Here is a 20223-nt window from a genome sequence, read left to right as displayed (position 1 = left end):
AGCTAAGGTACCGGTGACCCCTGTTTTCATCCAGGGGGTTAGTGTGGACATGGTGGAGGATTACAAATACCTGGGGATACGTATTGACAATAAACTAGACTGGTCAAAGAACACTGAGGCTGTCTACAAGAAGGGTCAGAGCCGTCTCTATTTCCTGAGGAGACTGAGGTCCTTTAACATCTGCTGGACGATGCTGAGGATGTTCTACGAGTCTGTGGTGGCCAGTGCTATCATGTTTGCTGTTTTGTGCTGGGTCAGCAGGCTGAGGGTAGCAGACACCAACAGAATCAACAAACTTATTCGTAAGGCCAGTGATGTCGTGGGGATGGAACTGAACTCTCTCACGGTGGTGTCTGAAAAGAGGATGCTGTCTAAGTTGCATGCCATCTTGGTCAATGTCTCCCATCCACTACGTAATGTACTGGATGGGCACAGGAGTACATTCAGCCAGAGACTCATTCCTCCAAGATGCAGCACAGAGCATCATAGGAAGTCATTCTTGCCTGTGGCCGTCAAACTTTATAACTCCTCCCTTGGAGGGTCAGACACCTTGTGCCGATAGGCTGGTCCTGGACTTATTTCATAATTTACTGGCATAACTTACATAGTATTATTCAACTATTTATGGTTCTATTACTATTTATTATTTATTGTGCAACTGTAACAAAAACCAACTTCCCCCTGGGATCAATAAAGTATGACTATGACTATAACTATGACTACCTCACCAGCATCATTTTCCAGTGGTCCAAATTCAACTCTCACCTCCTTTTTACTCGTTATATAACTAAATAAACTTCTGGTATCCTGCATTATATTATTGGTTAGTCTGCCCTCATGTTTCATCTTCTCCCTTCTGGTAGCTTTTATAGCTGTCTTTTATTGGATTTTAAAAGCCTCCCAATCATCCAACTTCCCACTCGCTTTTGCTACCTTACATGCCCTTTCCTTGGCTTTTATGCAGTCTTTAACTTCCTTTGTCAGCCACGGTTGCCTATCCCTGCCATTTGAGAACTTCTTCCTCTGTTGGACATATCTATCCTGTGCCTTGTGAACTATCCCCAGAAACTTTAGCCATGTCTGCTCTGCCGTCATCCCTGCCAGTATCCTCTTCCAATCCAACTGGGCAAGCTCCTCTCTCACGCCTCTATAATTCCCTTTATTCCATTGCAATACTGATACATGTGACTTATGCTTCTCCCTCTCAAATTGCAGTAAGAATTCACTCATATTATGATCACTGCCTCCTAAGGGTTCCTTTACATTAAGCTCCCTAATAAGAACTGGTTTATTACACAGCACTTAATCTAAGATAGCCTTTCTCCTAGTACGCTCAACAACAAGCTGCTCTAAAAAGCCATCTCATAGGCATTCAACAAGTTTCCTCTCCTGCGATCTGACACCAACCTGATTTTCCCAATTCCTTGGCATATTGAAGACCCCGATTACAATTGTGTCATTATCCTTATTACATGCCTTTTCCAGCTCCCTTTGCAATCTTAACCCCACATGTTGGCTACTATTTGGAGGCCTATATATGATTCCCATAATGTTTTTTTTACCCCTGCAATTTCTTAAATCCACCCACAAGGATTCAACATCCTCTGACTTTTATGTCAACTCTTTCTAAAGCTGTAATTGCATCCTTACTAACAGAGCTATACCACCACCTATGCTTTCCTGCCTATCCTTTTGATACAAATTATTTGCTTTGATGATAAGCTCCCAACTATGGCCTTCTCTCAGCCATGACTCAGTGATGCCCACAATGTCATACCGACCAATCTCTAATTGCACCATGAGTTTGTCCACCTTATTCCGAATGCTACATGCATTTAAATCTAGCACCTAATGTCCTGCATTCATCACCCTTTTGAATTTTTCCTCTGTGGTACTATTGAACTATTTGCTCTGTCTCCATTTGTACCCAATCATTGGCTTGTCCTTCCTTACATTCATGTTACACCCATCATCTACCTGTTATCCTGCTGGCTCATCCTCAGCTCTATCATCCTGCTTCCCATCCCCCTTCCTGGTTTCCACAATGTGTTGAGGTGTGCCCACAATTCTCTCCAATTTGTTCTGGTTATGTGCAGGGCAGATGCCATGCCAAGCTCTATGTACCCAGACATGAGATTGTCTTTGCAGAGAATTAACTCCAGGAAAGTGCTGGATGTTTGTCCTGGCCTTTTGGCACCAATCAGTCAGTGAGTCTCACAAAACAGCTAAACGATACATAAAACATGACAAATGAACTAGTTTTTTAGCTGTCCAGTTTCAGAAGAATTAAAGTAATCTCCTGCACCATTCATCAAGATCACAGGAAAATCATTTCCACAACACTTTAAGCCATTAATAAATGTCTCAGTGCATTCAGGCTGATTTATCCACAAACACCAAGAATCTCCTGCACCTCATTCAGAGTTGCCATGAAGGGACTTTATAGAAATCATTCATCTTTCCCTTTGAATCTGGAGGGTGCTGAAAAGCAATGGAGCAAAAAGAAAATAGATCACAATATACTTTATGTCAATGGTCATCTCTCCCCTCAAATGAATACATCACTTGATTGTTGGAATATGTAAAGGCCAGCATTGCTTTCTATAGTGAGTGAGTGAGGCCTCTGTCATTCAGGGTCAACCATGGATATTGCATCCTGGCTGTCTAGATACACAGGCCTGGGCAGTACAATATGGGGAGCAAACTGTTGCCCATGTAGCAAGCTCCCTCACTCCATGCATCTAATGGACCCAAAGTAACTGCAGAGACCAATGCCGTTTGGTACCAGCAGCGTCGCAGGAGTTGCCGGTCAGCTTGAGATATTTCCCTCAGAGTTTACTCCCGAAGCCTTCCCCATCAGTGGGTATAGCGGAGGTTTGAGATCAGAGTTTTCCTCCTCCTAGGTGAGCTGCCAACCACAGCTGACGAGCCCACCTGTCCAAAGTGACTGGTTTCAAGGTGCTAGTAACCTGCCTTTGCCCCTTCTCCTGTCAGTAGAAATGGTTCCACCTGGATTAGTAGCTAAGCCACGTGTGAAGGCCAGGAGCTGGACTTTGTTGTCGGAGGTTATTTGAGGCGCACACTATCGGGAGCATTTAATAGGTAGTGGGAGCTTGTCCCCATTACCACCCCCAGCTATAACAATCTTAGGGAACCTAGCTTTCTATAGAGGGAGAAATAAACACCTGGGAATGATCGCAAAATTTTCCCCACATGTCCCCTATGGAATTAGTGGAGAAGAGGCTCAGAGACAGAACAGGTCCATTTGCATCCCACCAGATGATGCATGACAAAGAGAGGACAGTAATGGGAGAACAAGAAAAGTAGATGGGAGGAGGACTGGATCCAAAGAGGAGCATGGACATTTCATATTGGGTTTACCTTCCTCCTATGGCAGGATTCGAATGAGATAAACCGCTGTGCACTGAAAACGTGACACATTAATATTCACTATTTAACATTGCGTATTTAAATTCCAGTTGATCTAAATCATTCTTTTGCTGGAGTACAGCAAGAAAATCTTTGAACTTCTGGAGGTCGTGCTTCAAGATTGCTTCTTGTTTCATCTCAAGTACAGCTGTGAAATGAAGAGCTTCCACGTACACTTGATGCCCTGTGCAGTTCCAACTGATCAAATGGCTCATTACTCATTTATACTCTGAGGTGTTACCATGACTCAGTTCCCGCACCAGGAGAGACATTATAGAGCAGAGCCCTTGTACCTGGGGAGTAAAGCACTGAAGCTGTCTCTGCTCTCCACATGGACACCAAACTCTCGATTGAACTTCTTCTACCCCTAAAGCAGAAGGCAGCATTTTTCTCCACCATTTTGTATGTTTATCCATAGGTTACGCGATTAGCTTCAAGGACCTTGAGCTGAGCTTGCACTCATCAACTCTCCAAGCTGAAAGAAATCACTTTACCAGAAGCTCCTGAGGGAGTTTCGGAGCAGGTAAGTGATCCATTCTTCTACTTCAGAAAGCAAGTAGTAAAATTCAGCTTCACTAAAATAGCAACAAATTGCACTTATCGACATCCAAAATGTCCAAAGGCACTAAAACTTCAAACTAAATTAATATATGATGTGAAGTGTGTTCAAAATGTTCTGCTTTCTTTTAGTAAATGCACATTGTGGATCTATCATTGTCTTCTTCGTGACTGGGATCTTTACTGATAATTAAGAGTTTGGTCAAACGGTGGGCTGGTCCAGAACTTTAACTCAACAGTGAGTGGTAAGTCGGATACAAAGTTGGCTTGGCCAGAGAGGCAGAGGTTAGTGGTGGACGGCACTCAGCATGTTTGCCTTCTTTGGGACATTAAGTATAGAACATTGAAGAGTGCATCATGTGACAGACCCTTCTCCCCACAATGTTGTGCTGAACTACTTAAACTAAGACTCCTAATAGATTTAAACTCCCTTCTCCACATATTCATGTGCCTATCTAAGAGTCTCTTAAATTCTCCTTTGCTATCTGCCTCTATCAACATCCCTGGCTGTGCATTCCAGGCACCTACCATTCTCCATGTTAAAAAAAAAATTGCCTTGCTCATCACTTTTGTACCTTCCTCCTCTCACCCTCTGATCTTAGACATTTCAGCCCTGGGAAAAAGATCCTGGCTGTCTACACTGTCTATGTCTCACATAATATTAATGTCAGGCTCAGACAGAGTAGACAGCCAACATATTTTCCCCAGGGTTAAAATGGTTAATACTAGACAGCATTCTAGAGAAAACAGACTCAATTTATCCTACCTGCCCTCAGAGTACATATCTTCCAAACAAGGCAACCTCCTTTGCACCCTTTCCAAAATGTCTACATCCTTCCTATAAAGAAGCAACCAAAACTGATCATCCAAATGCGGCACTACCAGATGTTTATAAAATTGTAACATTGCTTTCTGGCTTTTGAACTCAGTGCCCCAGCTAATAAAGACAAGCATGCCATATACCTTCCTTACCAACCTGTGTGGCCACAGTTAGAGAGCCATGTACCTGGACCCCAAGATCCCTCTGTTCATTAAGGATCTTGACATCAACTGTTTCTTCTCACCTCACGTTTGATCGCCCAAGGGTATGAAAGTTTGGAGGTCATGCTGCAGCTGTATAAAACTTTGGTTGGACAACATTAGGAGTATTGTGTGCAGTTCTGGTCACCAATTACAGAAAGAACGCAGAGTTTGTCATGATGTTGATTGGATTGAAGAGTGTTTGCTATAAGGAGAGGTTGGACAAACTTGGGTTGTTTTCTTAAATTTTTTTTATGTGTGGATTAGGCCATTCTGGCCTTTTATCCTAACCTAATCACAGGACAATTTACAATGACCAAATAACCTACCAAATGGTTCTCTTTGAACTGTGTGAGGCAATTGAAGCACCTGGAGGAAACTCAAGCGGTCGCAGGGAGAATGTACAAACTCATTACAATCAGTGGCGGGTATTGAACCCAGTTCGCTGGTACTGTAAGGTACTGTGCTAACCACTATACTACAGTGCCAACCCATTTTATCTGGAATGTTGGAGCCTGAATGGAGTCCTTTTAGAAGTTTATAACACTTAACAGGTGTAGATTACATACAGAGTCAGAATCTTTCCTCCAGGGTAGAAATATCAAATACATAGTTTTGAGCTGAGAAAGAGAGAGGTTGAAGGAGATCAATATCTTTCAGTCCTCTCTAGCCACAGCTGAGGTCCCAGAGGAGTGGCAAGTTGCCGCAGTTGAGGTCTCGGAGGGCTGGAAAGTTGCTAATGTTGGTTCCATTATTCAAGAAGGGAACGAGGGATAATCCTGGAAACTATAGACTAGTAGGTCTCATGTTAGTGGTGAGGAGTTACTGGAGAGAATTCTTAGGGATAGAATTAATAAGCATTTGGAAAACCATGGACCAATTAAGGAGAAACAGCATGGGTTTGTGCGTGGCAAGTCATGTCTTACTAACTTCATTGACCTTTATGACAAGATGACAAGGACGACTGATGATGGTTGAGCTGTGGATGTTGTCTATATAGATTTTAGTAAGGCATTTGACAAGGCACTTCATGAGAGGCTCATTCAGAAGATTAAGATACACGGGATCCATGATAAATTGGCCATTTGATTTCAGAACTGTCTTGCCCATAGAAGACAGAGGGCAGTGGTTGAAGAGACTTATTCTAGCGGGAGTTCTGTGATTAGTGGTGCTCCACAAGGATCTGAACTGGGATCTCTGCTCTTTGTGATGTACATAAATGACTGAATGGAAATATAGATGTGTGCATCAGTAAGCCTGCAGATGATACAAAGAATTAGTGGTGTTGTGGGTAGCATAGAAAACTGGCAAAGACTACAGCGGGATATCAGTAGCAGATATGGGTGGAGAAATGGCAAATGGAGTTTAACCTGTCCAAATGTGAAGTGCTGCACCTGCTGGGTCAAATGTAAAGAGACAGTCCACTGGTAAGGGCAGGATCTTAACACTGCTGATGAGCAGAGGGATCTTGAGTGTCCAAGTTCACACCTGAAAGTGGCTACACAGGTTGATCAGGTGGTTACAAAGGCATATGGCCTGCTTACCTTTATTAGTCGAAGCATTATGTTGCAGTTTTATAAAACTCTAGTTCACCCACATCTGGAATATTCAAAGTTGAAAGTAAATTTATTATCAAAGTACTCATTTGTCTCTTTATACAACCCTGAGATTCATTTTCTTGCAGGTATACTCAATAAATCTATAGAATAATAGCCCATAACAGTTCATGGCTGTAGTGCATACAGTTCTGGTCATCCCATTGTCAGAAGGATGTAGAGTCTTTGGAAAGGGTGCAGAAGAGGTTTACCAGGATGCTGTCTGGACTGGAGAGCATGTGCTATAACAAGAGGTATGACAAACTTGCACTGGTTTCTCTGAGAGGCAGAGACTGGTGGGAAACAACTACCCACCCATCTGTCCTGTCAGCTATCTCTCATCTCACCTGTGGAAGAGTCCGCAGGTCTGTGTTCACCTTGAGTCACCTCTGAACTCAGGGAAGCTACATCCTAAGCCAGGGTGGACAACCAACACGTCTAAGAACACATGTTCCTATTTAGTACCATGGTAATCCTCGGCAGACAAACTGGTGCTAAAGTGACTATTCTGGTTTCTCTCCCAGGAGGCCTACAGTTTGGAAAGTATCTCAACATTAAACAAAAAACTCCCTCCAAAGTTTACTGCCTTGACATATCCTTCTGTCATTGGATGTTTCCTGTTACAAATGGACTGGCATCTGGAAACATAATCTCTAGAAGTGTATACTATCTGACCCTTGGTCTGATAGATGCCTCCCACTGACTGTAGATTTATTCCAGGCTGTACGACTGAGCTGACCTTTGCCTCTGACACTGGATACACACTGTCTCCTTATTGTGAGTGGAGGTTCTGTACAGCCATTTGCAGGAGGAGGATTGTTCACTGCCACTTTGTCTGGACTGAAGTGCCCTTGGATGTAAAGCCCAATTAACTCAGCAAACATCCTGTTTACAGATAGCCTTGGTAGGTCTGTGCTAATGGTGCTCCCCGTGAATCACTGCAAATCCATACTGACAGCAGCTACTTGAAATATTGTATTCATCTTGAAAGTAATTCAAGTAGAACACAGAACAGTATAGCACGGTGCAGTATGTTGAGCCAAGCTTTTAGCTTACCCCATGGTCAATCTAACCCTTCCCTCCACATCAGCCCATATAGTAGTGCAAAGTGATTAAACTTTGCACTATTGCACTGTGAGGAAGGCTCTGCAGGTTAGTTCAAGAAGCAAATGTTCTTGAACCTGGTGGTGTGAGACTTCAGATTTCTGCACCCCTGGCCCTGTGGTAGCTGTGAGAAGAGGGTGTGACCATGATGATGGGGATCTTTGATGAAGGATGGAGTTGGATTGGCTACTGATAACAGACAGTGACTGATCTAAGAATCACAGAGAGGTACAGCACAGAAACAGGCCCCTATGAATCTTTTTGCCCATCTACACCAATCCCTTGTATGATTATCCTTCTATACTCTGCCAATTCACGCGCCTGCCTAAAGACCATAAAACCATAAGGCATAAGAGTCCAATTAGGCCATTTGGCCCGTTGAATCTGTTCCCCGTTTAATCATGGCTGATCCCCTTTTTCCCTCCTCAGCCCCACTCCCCGGATTTCTCCCTGTAACCTTTGACGCCAAGTACAATCAAGAACTTATCAAGCTCTGCCTTAAATACACCCAATGACCTGGCTTCCACAACTGCTTGTGGTAATAAATTCCACAGATTCACCTCCCTCTGGCTAAAGAAATCTCCCTGCATCTCTGTTTTAAATGGATGCCCCTTTATCCTGAGGTGGAGACCCCTTGTCCTAGACTCCTCCCCCATTGGAAACATCCTTTCCATATCTACTCTGAGTAGATCTTTCAACATTCAAACGGTTTCAATGAGATCCCCCTCATCCTTGTAAATTGAGCAAGTACAGACCCAGAACCATCAAACATTCCTCATATGATAATCCTTTCATTCCTGGAATCATCCTTGTGAACCATCTCTGGACCCTCTCCAATGTCAGCACATCTTTTCTTAGATGAGGAGCCCAGAACTGTTCACAATACTCAAGGTGAGGCCTCACCAGTGCCTTATAAAGCCTCAGCATCACATCCTTGCTCTTGTATTTTAAACCTCTTTAAATGAATGCTAACATTGCATTTGCCTTCCTCATCACTGACTCTATCTCCAAGTTAACCTTTAGAGTGTTCTGCATGAGGACTCCCAAGTCCTTTTACACCTCAGATTTTTGGATTTTCTCCCCATTTAGAAAATAGTCTGCACATTTATTCCTTTACCAAAGTGCAAGACCAATAATTTTCCAACATTGGTTTTCATTTGCCACTTTCTTGCCCATTCTCCTAATCTGTCTAAGTCCCTCTGCAGTCTACCTGTTTCCTCAACACTACCTGTCCCTCCACCAAATCTTTCTATTACCTGCAAACTTAGCAACAAAGCCATCTATTCCACCATCTAAATCACTGATATGCAACATAAAAAGAAGCGGCCCCAACATTGACCCCTGCGGGACACCACTAGTCACTGGCAGCCAACCAGAAAAGGATCCTTTTATTCCCGCTCGCTGCCCCCTACCAATCAGCCAATGCTCTAACCATGCCAGTAATTTTCCTGTAATACCATGGGCTCTTAACTTGATAAGCAGCCTCATGTGTGGTACCAGGTGACCTATGTACCTTTTGGTCTTTGGTCCTTCAGCTTTTTGAGCACCTTCTCCTTGTAATAGTAACTGCACTCACTTGTCTTCCCTCACACACTACAACATCTGGCACACTGCTAGTGTCTTCCACAGTGAAGATTGATGCAAAATACTCATTTAGTTCATCTACCATCTCCTTGTCCCCTGTCATTTTTTTCTCCGGCCTCATTTTCTAGCAGTCCTATATCCACTCTCATCTTTCTTTTATTTTTTACATACTTGAAAAAGCTTTTACTATCCACTTTGATATTGCTTGCTAGCTTGCTTCCATATTTCATCTCTTCCCTCCGAATAATTCCTTTAGTTGCTCTCTGTAGGTTTTTAAAAGCTTCCCAATCCTCTGTCTTACCACTAATTATGGCGTTGTTGTATGCCCTTTCTTTTGCTTTTACATTAGCTTTGATTTTCCTTGTTAGCCATGGTTGTACTATTTTGCCATTTGAGTATTTCTTTGTTTTTGGAATACACCTATCCTGCACCTTCCTCATTTTTCCCAGAAACTCACACCATTACTGCTCCATTGTCATCCTTGCCAGCAGCTCCTTCCAATTTACTTTGGCCAACTCCTCTCGCATACCATTCTAACTTCCTTTACTCCACTGGAATACTGCTGTATCAGACTTCACTTTCTCCCTATCAAATTTCAAGTTGAGCTCAATCATATTGTGATCACTGCCTCCTAAGGGTTCTTTTACCTTAAGCTCCCTAATCACCTCCTGTTCATTACATTACACCCAATTCATTATAGCTAATTCCCTAGTAAGCTTAATGACAAATATTGTGATTGTATCTGGTTCTAACATCCCCTCAGACACCAAATTCCGGATATAGCCCTCACAACACGCTGGAGGAAGCGTGTTGTTAGTGTTGCTTTGACCCCAGCATCTGCAGAGTATTTTGTGTTTAAAATTCCAGATATAGATAGATAGATACTTTATTGATCCCAAAGAAAATTACAGAGACACAGTAGCATTACAAGTACACAGATATACAAATATACAAATACTAGAAAAGCAGTAAGAAAGTATAAAAAATAAGTTACTTCAAACAGTCTCATAGGAGGGGGTCATCACTTCCCCGGCTATAGGTTGACTCATTATAGAGGCTAATGGCCGGGGGGGGGGTAAGAATGACCTCTTAGAGAAGTCTTTGGAGCAGTGTGCTTGTCTTAGCCTATTACTAAGAGTGCTCCTCTGTTCAGCCAAGGTGACATGCAAAGAGTGAGAAATATTGTCTAGAATTGCCAGTATTTTCCGTAGGGTGCTTTGTTCTACCACAGCCTCCAATGTGTCCAGTTTGACTCCTATAACAGCCCCAGCTTTTCTAAACAGTTTATTGAGCCTGTTGGCATCGCCCATTTGATGCCATTACTCCAGAACACTGCCGCTTAGAAGATTGTACCAGCAACAACAGACTGGTCGAACATGTGAAGGAGAGTCCTGCATACTCCAAAAGACCTCAGTCTCCTCAGGAAGTAGAGGTGATTCTGGCCCTTATGTACACAGCCTCTGTATTGATGCTCCACTCAAGTCTGTCATCCAGGTGCACCCCCATATACTGTGTATAAACAACTTTTCCTTCAAATTCTCTTTAAAGCTCCTTCCTCTCATCTTAATCCTATGTCCTCTTGATTTTGATACCACTAGCACATGAAAGAGATTCTGACTATCTGCCCCACTGAGAATTCAGCCCTCAGCCCCCTTCACTCCAGGGAAGTTAATCCCAGCCCATCCAATCTCTCCCCATAACTAATGCACTCCAATGCAGTCGGCATCCTGGTGATTCTCCTCTGCACTCAAAGTAAATTTACTATCAAGGAATGCGTAAGTTCCCGTAAACTACCCTGAGATTCATTTTCCAGCAAACATTCGCAGTAAATACAAAGAAACAGAATAGTATTAATAAGAAACTGCAGACAACAAAAATGGACAAATGAGCAATGTGCAAAATACAACAATTTGTATAAATATACGAAGAAAAGAAACAACGTAGTAATAATAATAATAAATAAATAAATAAATAAGTTATTATTAAGTATCAAGAACATGAGTTGCAGAGTCTTTGAAAGTGAGTCTGCTCTCTCCAGATCATCCATATCCTGGTCTGGTGTCAGAACTGCCCACAAGCTCCATATGATCTAACTGATGTTTTGTGACGCTGCAACATAATGTCCCAGCTCTTATTTCCAAGCCACAACCCATCAGGGCAAACACACCGCAAACCTTTTCCACTACTCTGTCACAGTCTGTTGTCACCGTCAGGTTACAGCACTGATCCCCGTGGTAGACTGGTGACCACTGTCTTCCACCTCTACCCTCTGCCTCCCAACACCAAACTGATTAGCTATAAGACCGTGAAACACCCAGTTTCCTTGGCTGCGAAAATCTAGGGAAGACAACCTCTGGCCCCGCCAAACTTCAGAGATTGCGGCACACAGGATCCCACCCCAAACCCCGGTTTGTGGGGATGCTGTGTTATTTGCTACCCTGTTACAAATTAATGCCACAAAATAACAGACAGCACACTGCATACGATTAAAGGAATTATATTTATGAATCTTAACTGAAGGGTTAGTAATGAATAACAAAAAGAAAAGGGCCCGTTCTAATTAAACAGTCCAATGTGCACAAGTTGGAGCCCATCTTGAACTTCTCAGTCACTCGCACGCTGGGTCCTCGGTCAACGTGAAAGCACGCACCACCTTCCGAATGTCGCTCACAATCCATCGGTACGCTATGACCAGTTCTCCTCAGCATCTTCTGTCTTCGCTTCCTCTCAAACAAAAACCCCAAGCCCAACCTTAGTGCCTCTCATCAAGAAAAACCTCCCACTAATTAGATGGCAAACATTCCACATCATCCCTTATCTTCAACAATAACCCAAACAGGCTGAAAGCAGAACAAGGAGCTCTTACAGAGCTGCACAAAATGAAATACATACAGCATAACAGTAAAAAATATGAACCAGGGCATTACAACCATAAGACACCGGAGCAGAATTAGCCCATTTGGCCCATTGAGTCTGCTCTGCAACCTCACGCCCTGACCAATCAAGAGTCTATGAACCTCTATCCTGGCCTCCACAGCTACCTGTGGCAATGAATTCCATAGGTTATCCACTTTCTCTGGCTAAATAAAATCCTCTTCACCTCCTTTCTAAAAGGATGCCCTTTATTCTGAGGCTGTGTCCTCTAGACTTAGCCTCTCCCCACCATAGGAAACATCCTCTCCACATCCACTCTATCAAGGCCGCACACCATTCGATAGGTGTCAATTAGGTCGCCCCCTCATTCTTCTGAATTCTAATGAATAAAAGCCCAGAGCCATCAAACACTCTTCTTATAACAAGCTGTTCAATCCTGGAGTCATTTTTGTGATCCACCTTTCAATCCTGTCCAGTTTCAGCTCACCCATTCTCAGATAAGGTACCCAAAACTGTTTATAGTGCTCCAGGTGAAGCCTCATCGGTGTTTTATAAAGTTTCAATATTGCATCCTTACTGTTATATTCTAGTCCTCAGTTTCTCCATTTAGAAAATAGTCAACCCTTTCATTTCTTTTACCAAAGTGCATGACCATACACTTTCCAACACTGTATTCCATCTGCCACTTCTTTGCTCATTCTCCTAATCTGTCTAAGCTCTTCAGTAGCCTTTCTGCTTCCTCAAACCTACCTGTCCCTCTACCTATCTTTGTATCAAAGAATTCCCTCATCTAAATCACTGACATAGAACATGAAAAGAATCAGTCAACACGGATTCCTGTGGAACACCACTTGTCACTGGCAGCCAATCAGAAAAGGCTCCCTTTATTCCCATTCTTTGCCTCCTGCCAATCAGCCACTCCTTCATCCATGTTAGAATCGTTCCTGTAATACCAAGGGCTTGTAGCTTATTAAGCAGCCTCAGGTGTGTCACCTTGTCAAAGGCCTTCTGAAAATCCAAGTAAACAACATTATCCAATCTTTCTTTGTCTACCATGCTTGTTATTTCTTCAAGGAATTCAAACAGTTTTGTCAGGCAAGATTTTCCCTTGAGGAAACCATGCTGACTATGGCCTATATCATCATGTGCCTCCAAATACCCAGAAACCTTATCTTTAATAATCAAGTCCAATAGTCTACCAGTCTATAGTTTCCTTTCTTCAGCCGTTCTCCCTTCTAGAAAAGTGGAATAACATTTGCAATTTTCCTTTCTTCCAGAACCATTTCAGAATCTAGTGATTCTTGAAAGATTATTACTAATGCTTCCATGATCTCTTCAGCCACCCCTTTCAGAACCCTGGGATGTATGCCATCTGGCCCAAGAGATTTATCTACCTTCAGCCTTTTCAGGTTCCTAAGAACCTTCTCCGTAGTTATGGTAACTTCACACACTTCATGACCCCTGACACCTAGAAGTTCCATCATACTGTTAGTGTCTTCCACAGTGAAGACTGATGCAAAATACTTATTCAGTTCATCCACTATTTCCTTGTTCCCCATTACTACCTCTACAGCATCATTTTCCAGTAGTCTGATATCCACTCTCACCTCCCTTTTACACTTTATGTATCTGAAGAAACCTTTGGTACCATAGTTAATATTACTGGCTAGCTTACTTTCATATTCCATCTTAACCTTCTTAACGACCTTTTACTTGCCTTCTATTGGATTTATAAAAGCATCCCAATCCTTTATTATATTCCCTCTCTGTGGCTTTTATGTTGGCTTTGTCTTCCCTTGACAGCCAAGGTTGTGTCATCTTGCCTTTAGAATAATTCTTCCTCTTTGGGAAGTATATATCCTGTGCCTTCCGAATTACTTCCAGTAACTTCAGCCGTTTCTGTTCTGCCTTCACCTCTGCCAGTGTCCTTTTCCAATCAATTCTGTCCAACTCCTCTCTCATGCCTCTGTAATTTCCTTTAATCCATTCTAACACTGATACATTTGACTTTAGCTTCTCCTTCTCAAATTTTAGGGTTATTTTACCTTAAGCTCTCTAATCAATTCTGCTTCATTGCCCAATATTCAATCCAGAATAACTGATCATCTAGTGGGCTCAACCAGATCTGCTATAAATAGCCATCTCTTAGGCAATCTAGAAGTTCCCCCTCCTGGAATCCAGCCCAACCTGATTTTCCCAATCAACCTGCATATTGAAGTCCCCCATGACTAGTGTAACACTGCCCATTTGGCAGGCATTTTCTATCTCCCATTGTAATTTGTAGATCATATCCATACTAGTGTTTGGGGGTCTGTATACAACTCCTAGCAGGGTCTTTTTACCCTTTCAGTTCCTTAGCTCTATTCGCAATGATTTAACACCTTCTGACCACATGTCAGCTCTTTCTAATGATTTGATTTCATCTTTTACCATCAGAGCATTGCCACTATCTCTGCCTTTCAATACAATGTGTATCCTTGAACATTAAGCTCCCAGCTACAATCTTCTTTCAGCCATGATTCAGTGATGTCTACAATATCATACCTGCAGTCTGCAATTGTGCTACCTTATTCCATATAATGCGCGCATTCAGATATAACACCTTCAGTACTGAATTCACCCTTTTTTGATTTTATCCACCTTTTACATTGCAACTCATCCCATTGACTGCAATTTTGCCCTGTTAACAGCCTTTTCTCACTACACATTGCCTCTGTTTGTAAACCAGCTACCTCATCTTCAGCACTATCATCCGCCTTTCCTACAATACTTCTTGCATTGAAATATACGCAGCTCAGGACACTGGTGCTCATTTTTTTGATTCCTGACTTTGTCTGAGATCATACCAAAATCTGCCTCCACAACCTCTCCACGAACTGTTCTGGCATTCTGATTTCCATCCCCCTGCAACTCTAGTCTAAACCCCATCATGCAGCATTAACAAACCTTCCCAGTAGGATATTAGTCCCCTTCCAGCTCAGGTGCAAACAATCCCTTCTGTAAAGGACCCATCTTCCCTGGAAGAGAGCCCCATGATCCAAAAATCTTATGCCCTCCCTCCTACACCAACTGCTTAACCACATATTGAACTGTATAATCTTTCTAGTTCTGGCCTCACTAGCACGTGGCATGGGTAGTCATCCTAAGATCACAACCCTAAAGGTCCAGCCCCTTAACTTAGCACATAACTCCCTGAAAACCTTATGCAGAATCTTGTCACTCATCCTACCCTTGTCACTGGTATCTATATGAACCAGAACCACCTCTGGCTGTTCACCCTCCCACTTAAGAATGCTGAGGACTCGATCCGAGCTATCGCAGACTCTGGTACCCTGGAGGCAATGTACCATCTGGGAATCTCATTCTTGCCCTCAGAACCTCCAGTCCGTTCCCCTAACAAATCCCCTATCACCACAGCGAGCCTCTTCTCCCTTCTTCTGTTCCGAGTCACGGAGCCAGATTCAGTGCCAGAGACCCGAACACTGTGACTTTCCTCTATTAGGTCAACCCACTCCCAACAGTATCCTAAGTGGTTGAGGGGGATGGCCACAGGGATACTCTGCACAGGCTCCTTAAGTCCTTTCCCCTTCCTGACTGTCACCCAGTTTCCTGTGTCCTGCACCTTGGGTGTAATTACCTCTCTATGTATCCTATCTATCACCCGCTCAGCCTATCGAATGGTCTGGAGTTTTTTCGTTTCCAGCTCCATCTCCTTAACGTGGTTTGTCAGAAGCTGCAGCTGGATGCTCTTCTCACAGTTATGGTCATCAGGGACACTGGAGATCTCTTTGCCTTCCCTCATCCCGCAAGAGGAGCATTCAACTAACCTGCCTGGCACCTCTGCTGTCCCAACTGAGCAGAGGTAAAGAAGGGGAGGAAAAAAAAACTTAACCTTGAGCTTTCTTTCCTCTCTGACTGATGCCTCGAAGAGCTAATATGTCATGATCACCACCCTGGCATACCTGATCCTGGCACCAGGGAGGCAACTTACCATCCAGGTAACACATACAAAATGCTGGAGGAAATGAGCAGGCCAGGAAACTTCAGTGGAAAAGAGTAAACAGTCAATGTTTCAGGCCGAGGCCCTTCATCAGGACTGGAAAGAAAGATGAGAAGTTAGACCAAGAAGGCAGGGGGAGGGGAGGAAGAAGTTCAAAGTAGTAGCTGATAGGGACACTGGGGGTGGGGGGCAGGTGAAGTAAAGGGCTGGGAACAATAGGTGAAAGAGATAAAGGGATAGAGAAGGGGGAATCTGATAGGAGAAGGTCATTGTCGTGGCTATCCCTCGAGGTCGAGGATGACAGTCTTCATTCTGTTGATCCACTTATGGGCTCTCAAGTGGCTTATGAGTCCAATCTTACTCACAGAGCGAAAACGCCTGTGCGTGTGTTTGTTTAACGTGTACTTGATGTTGCACTCCAAGAAGCACATGATACTTCACAAATCAACCAACTGATTCCAGTGGCATGGAAACCACGATGACTGGGGCTGATGGATTTGTTGCAGCCTTCATCCGCCTTCACAGCTGTTGAGTTTGAAGTAACTTCATCTGCTTGTTCCACCTTTGAGGTCTTGGTTGGATTGTTCTTTGTCAGGGACCTCATCCTCGACCTTACCACCATGGGTGACCCTACCAGGAGCATAGCTCCAGACGGCATTGCCCTCAAGATCTCAGGACCACACAAGCCTCTCCACCGCGACAAGGTGACAATCCATGGAGAAGAGGAGAAGGTAGAAGACCATGGAAGAAAGGGAAAGAGGAGAAGAACCAGAGGGAAGTGATGGCCATCCGGGTTGTCTCTCTTGCACCCACAGAACCTCGTTCCTGTTCCTCTGACTATGGAATCCCCTATCAACGCGATACTCTTCTTCACCTCTCTGCTCTTCTGAGCCACAGCACCAGACTCAGTGCCAGAGACCCGGTCACTGTGGCACCCCCGCCCTCTGGTCAGTCATCCCCCTCAACAGTATCTAAAGTTATACACTTTTTATTGAGCGGAACAGCCACAGGTGTACTCTGCACTGGCTATACATTTCCCCTCCTTCTCCTGACAGTCACCCAGTTACCTGTCTCCTGTAATCCAAGGATAACTATCTCCCTGTAGCTCCTATCACCTCCTCATTCTCCTGTATGAGTCGAAGGTCATCGAGCTGCAGCTCGTTCCTCAATACATTCTCTCAGTTGCTGCAACTCGATGCACCTGGTGCAGATGTGTTCACCTGGGAGACTGGAGGTCTCTCAGACTTCCCACATCCCACACAGAGTGCAAAACCCTGCCCCTGGAACCATTCTCACTAAACTATTATACCCTAACGGATGAGGAATGGAAAGTAAGAACAGAGAGAGAGTAGCTTACAAGATACTTTATCTCAACCAAGCCTGATCTTGCCGAAGCCTGATGAGCCAAAGCCACTCTAAAGACTGGCACACTCAAAGGATGGCCGCTCTTCTTCAACTTGAGTTATTTTTATTGGCCCTTTCTAATGGATCCCTCTTGCTGATTGGTCACTCCTCAACTCAGAGAAGCTGCAGTGAAACTCTGCTTTTCATATTGCGATCGCCCTCCTGATGAAAAGGTCTCTCTTTTGAGCTCTGTCTTTGGCTGTCCAACTCAGAGAAAACTGCCGCGAACCTCTGCTTGGTAAATCTTGATTGCAGACCCAAGTGAAAGGTAGCTCTTTTTACGTTCTGCTTCTTGCTGATTGGTTGTTCCTCAACTCAGCAAAACTCTGCCTTTAAAATTTCAATTGTCATCCTGATTAAAACGTAGCTCTTTTTACACAGTCCTGATGTTGATTGGCCATCTCGCCATGGATCCCATGAACCATAATATTCTAAACCAGCTGAAAATATGAACTTGTTTATTGTATGAAGCACTTTTGATTGTTCTGGGCCTGCACTCGATGGAATTCAAAGGATGAGGTTGGAATCTCATTGAACCTACCGGGTACTGAAAGACCAGGATAGATCAGAAGTGGAGAAGATGTTTCCATTGCAACTCACACAAAATGATGGAGGAACTCAGCAGGTCAGGCAACAACCATGGAAATGAGAAAACAAAACATTTGATGCTTTGGGCCAAGACCCTTCATCAGGACTAGAATGGAAAGGGGAGGAAAAAAGCCAGAATAAGAAGGCACGGAGAGGGAAAAGAGTTCATTCTAGAAGGTGATAAGTGGTCAGATTGGTGGGGGTGAGGTATGAAGTAAAAACTGGGAGGAGCTAGGCAGAAAAGGTAAAGTGCTGGAGAAGAAGTAATCTGACAAGAGAGGAGAGTGGACCATGGGAGAAAGAGAAGAAGAGGGGAAGATGATGGCAGGTGAGGAGAAGTAAGAGGCCAGAGTGATGAATTGAAAAAGAGAGAAGGAACAGGGGGATTAAATTACCCAGATGGAGATATCAACATTCATGCCATCAGGTTGAAGGCTACCAAGGTAGAATATGAGATGTTGCTCCTCCAACCTGAGAGTGGTGTCATCATGGCAGGAGAGATGTCGGAATGGGAATGGAGATTGGAATTAAAATGGCTGGCCACTGGTAAATCTTGCTTCTTTGCAGACAGATACAGAAAGATGTAAATTCAGCCAGCTCTATCATGGGTACTGGCCTCAACAGCATTGAGGACACCTTCTATGGGCGATACCTGAAAAGGCAGCAAGCATCCACCATCAAGGACCTCCATCACCTAGGACATGCCCTCTTCTCCTTGCTACCATCAAAGGAGATGTGCAAGAGCCTGAGACACAGACTCGAAGTTTCAAGGACAGTTTCTTCCCCACCACCATCAGATTTATGAAAGGACAATAAATGCTATTATTTTTGCCTTCTTTTTGCACTAATTATTTAAGTTATTTTTTATACAGTATATACTTATTGTAATTTATAGTTTCTTAAAATTATGCATTGCAATGTACTGCTGCCGCAAAACATCAGGTTCCGTGACATATGCCAGTGATATTAAGTTTGATTCTGATTTTCTTCGGAGTGAAGCTGTTCAATAAAGAGGTCCCTGATCTATGTTGGGTCTCACCAATGTAGAGGAGGTCACAACAGGAGCACCAGATACAGTGGACGACCCCAACAGATTTGCAGGTGAAGTGTTGAAGGTGTTGAAGGTGAAGGTTACTGAATAGAGGGGAGGGAGGAGGTGAATGGACAGGTGTAGCACTTCTTCCACTTGCAGGGAGAAGTGCCAGGAGGGAGATTAGTGGGGAGGGATGAATAATCAGGGGGATCATAGAGGGAGAAACCCCAGTGGAAAGCTGAGAGAGGAAGGGAGGTAAAGATGTGTTGGTGGTATGATCTCACTGAAGATGGCGGAAGTTGTGGAGAATGGCATACTCGATGCGGAGTCTCGGGGTGGTAGGTGAGGACAAAAGGAACAGTGGGAAGGTGGGGTGAGTGCTAGTGTCCGGGAAGTGGACGAGATATGGGTTAGAGCAGTATGGAGGGAGGAAAACCACGTCCTTTGAAGAAGGACATCATTGATGTCTTGGAAAGGAAAGCCACATCCTAGAAACAGATGCGGCAGAGACAGAAACATAGAAACATGAAAACCTACAGCGCAATACAGGCCCTTCAGCCCACAATGCTATGCCGAACATGTACTTACTTAGAAATTACCCTAGGTTACCCATAGCCCTCTGTTCTAGATAAAGGAACTCAGAAAAAGGAATAGCATTTTCACAGGAATCAGAGAGGGGAGAGGTATAGTCGAGATAGCTGTGGGAGTCGGTAGGTGGACAGTTCGTCTCCAGAAGATGGATTTGAGTGATCGAGAGAGATGTCAGAAATGGATCAAGTAAATTTAAGGGCAGGGTGGAAGTTGAAGGCAAAGTTGATGAAATTGATGAGCTCAGCATGGGTGCATGAAGCAACACCAATGCAGTCATTAATGCAGCACAGAAAGAGTTGGGGAGCTTTACCAGAATTCAAGGACATGGCCTCTTAATAAAAGGACATCCTTTAGAACAGAAACAGAGATGAGGAAGAATTTCTTTAGCCAGAGGGCAGTGAATCTATGGAATTCATTGTCACAGAAGGCTGTGGAGGCCAAAT

This window comes from Mobula birostris, chromosome 23 (genome assembly GCF_030028105.1).
Source record: "Mobula birostris isolate sMobBir1 chromosome 23, sMobBir1.hap1, whole genome shotgun sequence".
NCBI classification, from domain to species: Eukaryota; Metazoa; Chordata; class Chondrichthyes; order Myliobatiformes; family Myliobatidae; genus Mobula; species Mobula birostris.
This window is presented reverse-complemented; position numbering follows the sequence as displayed.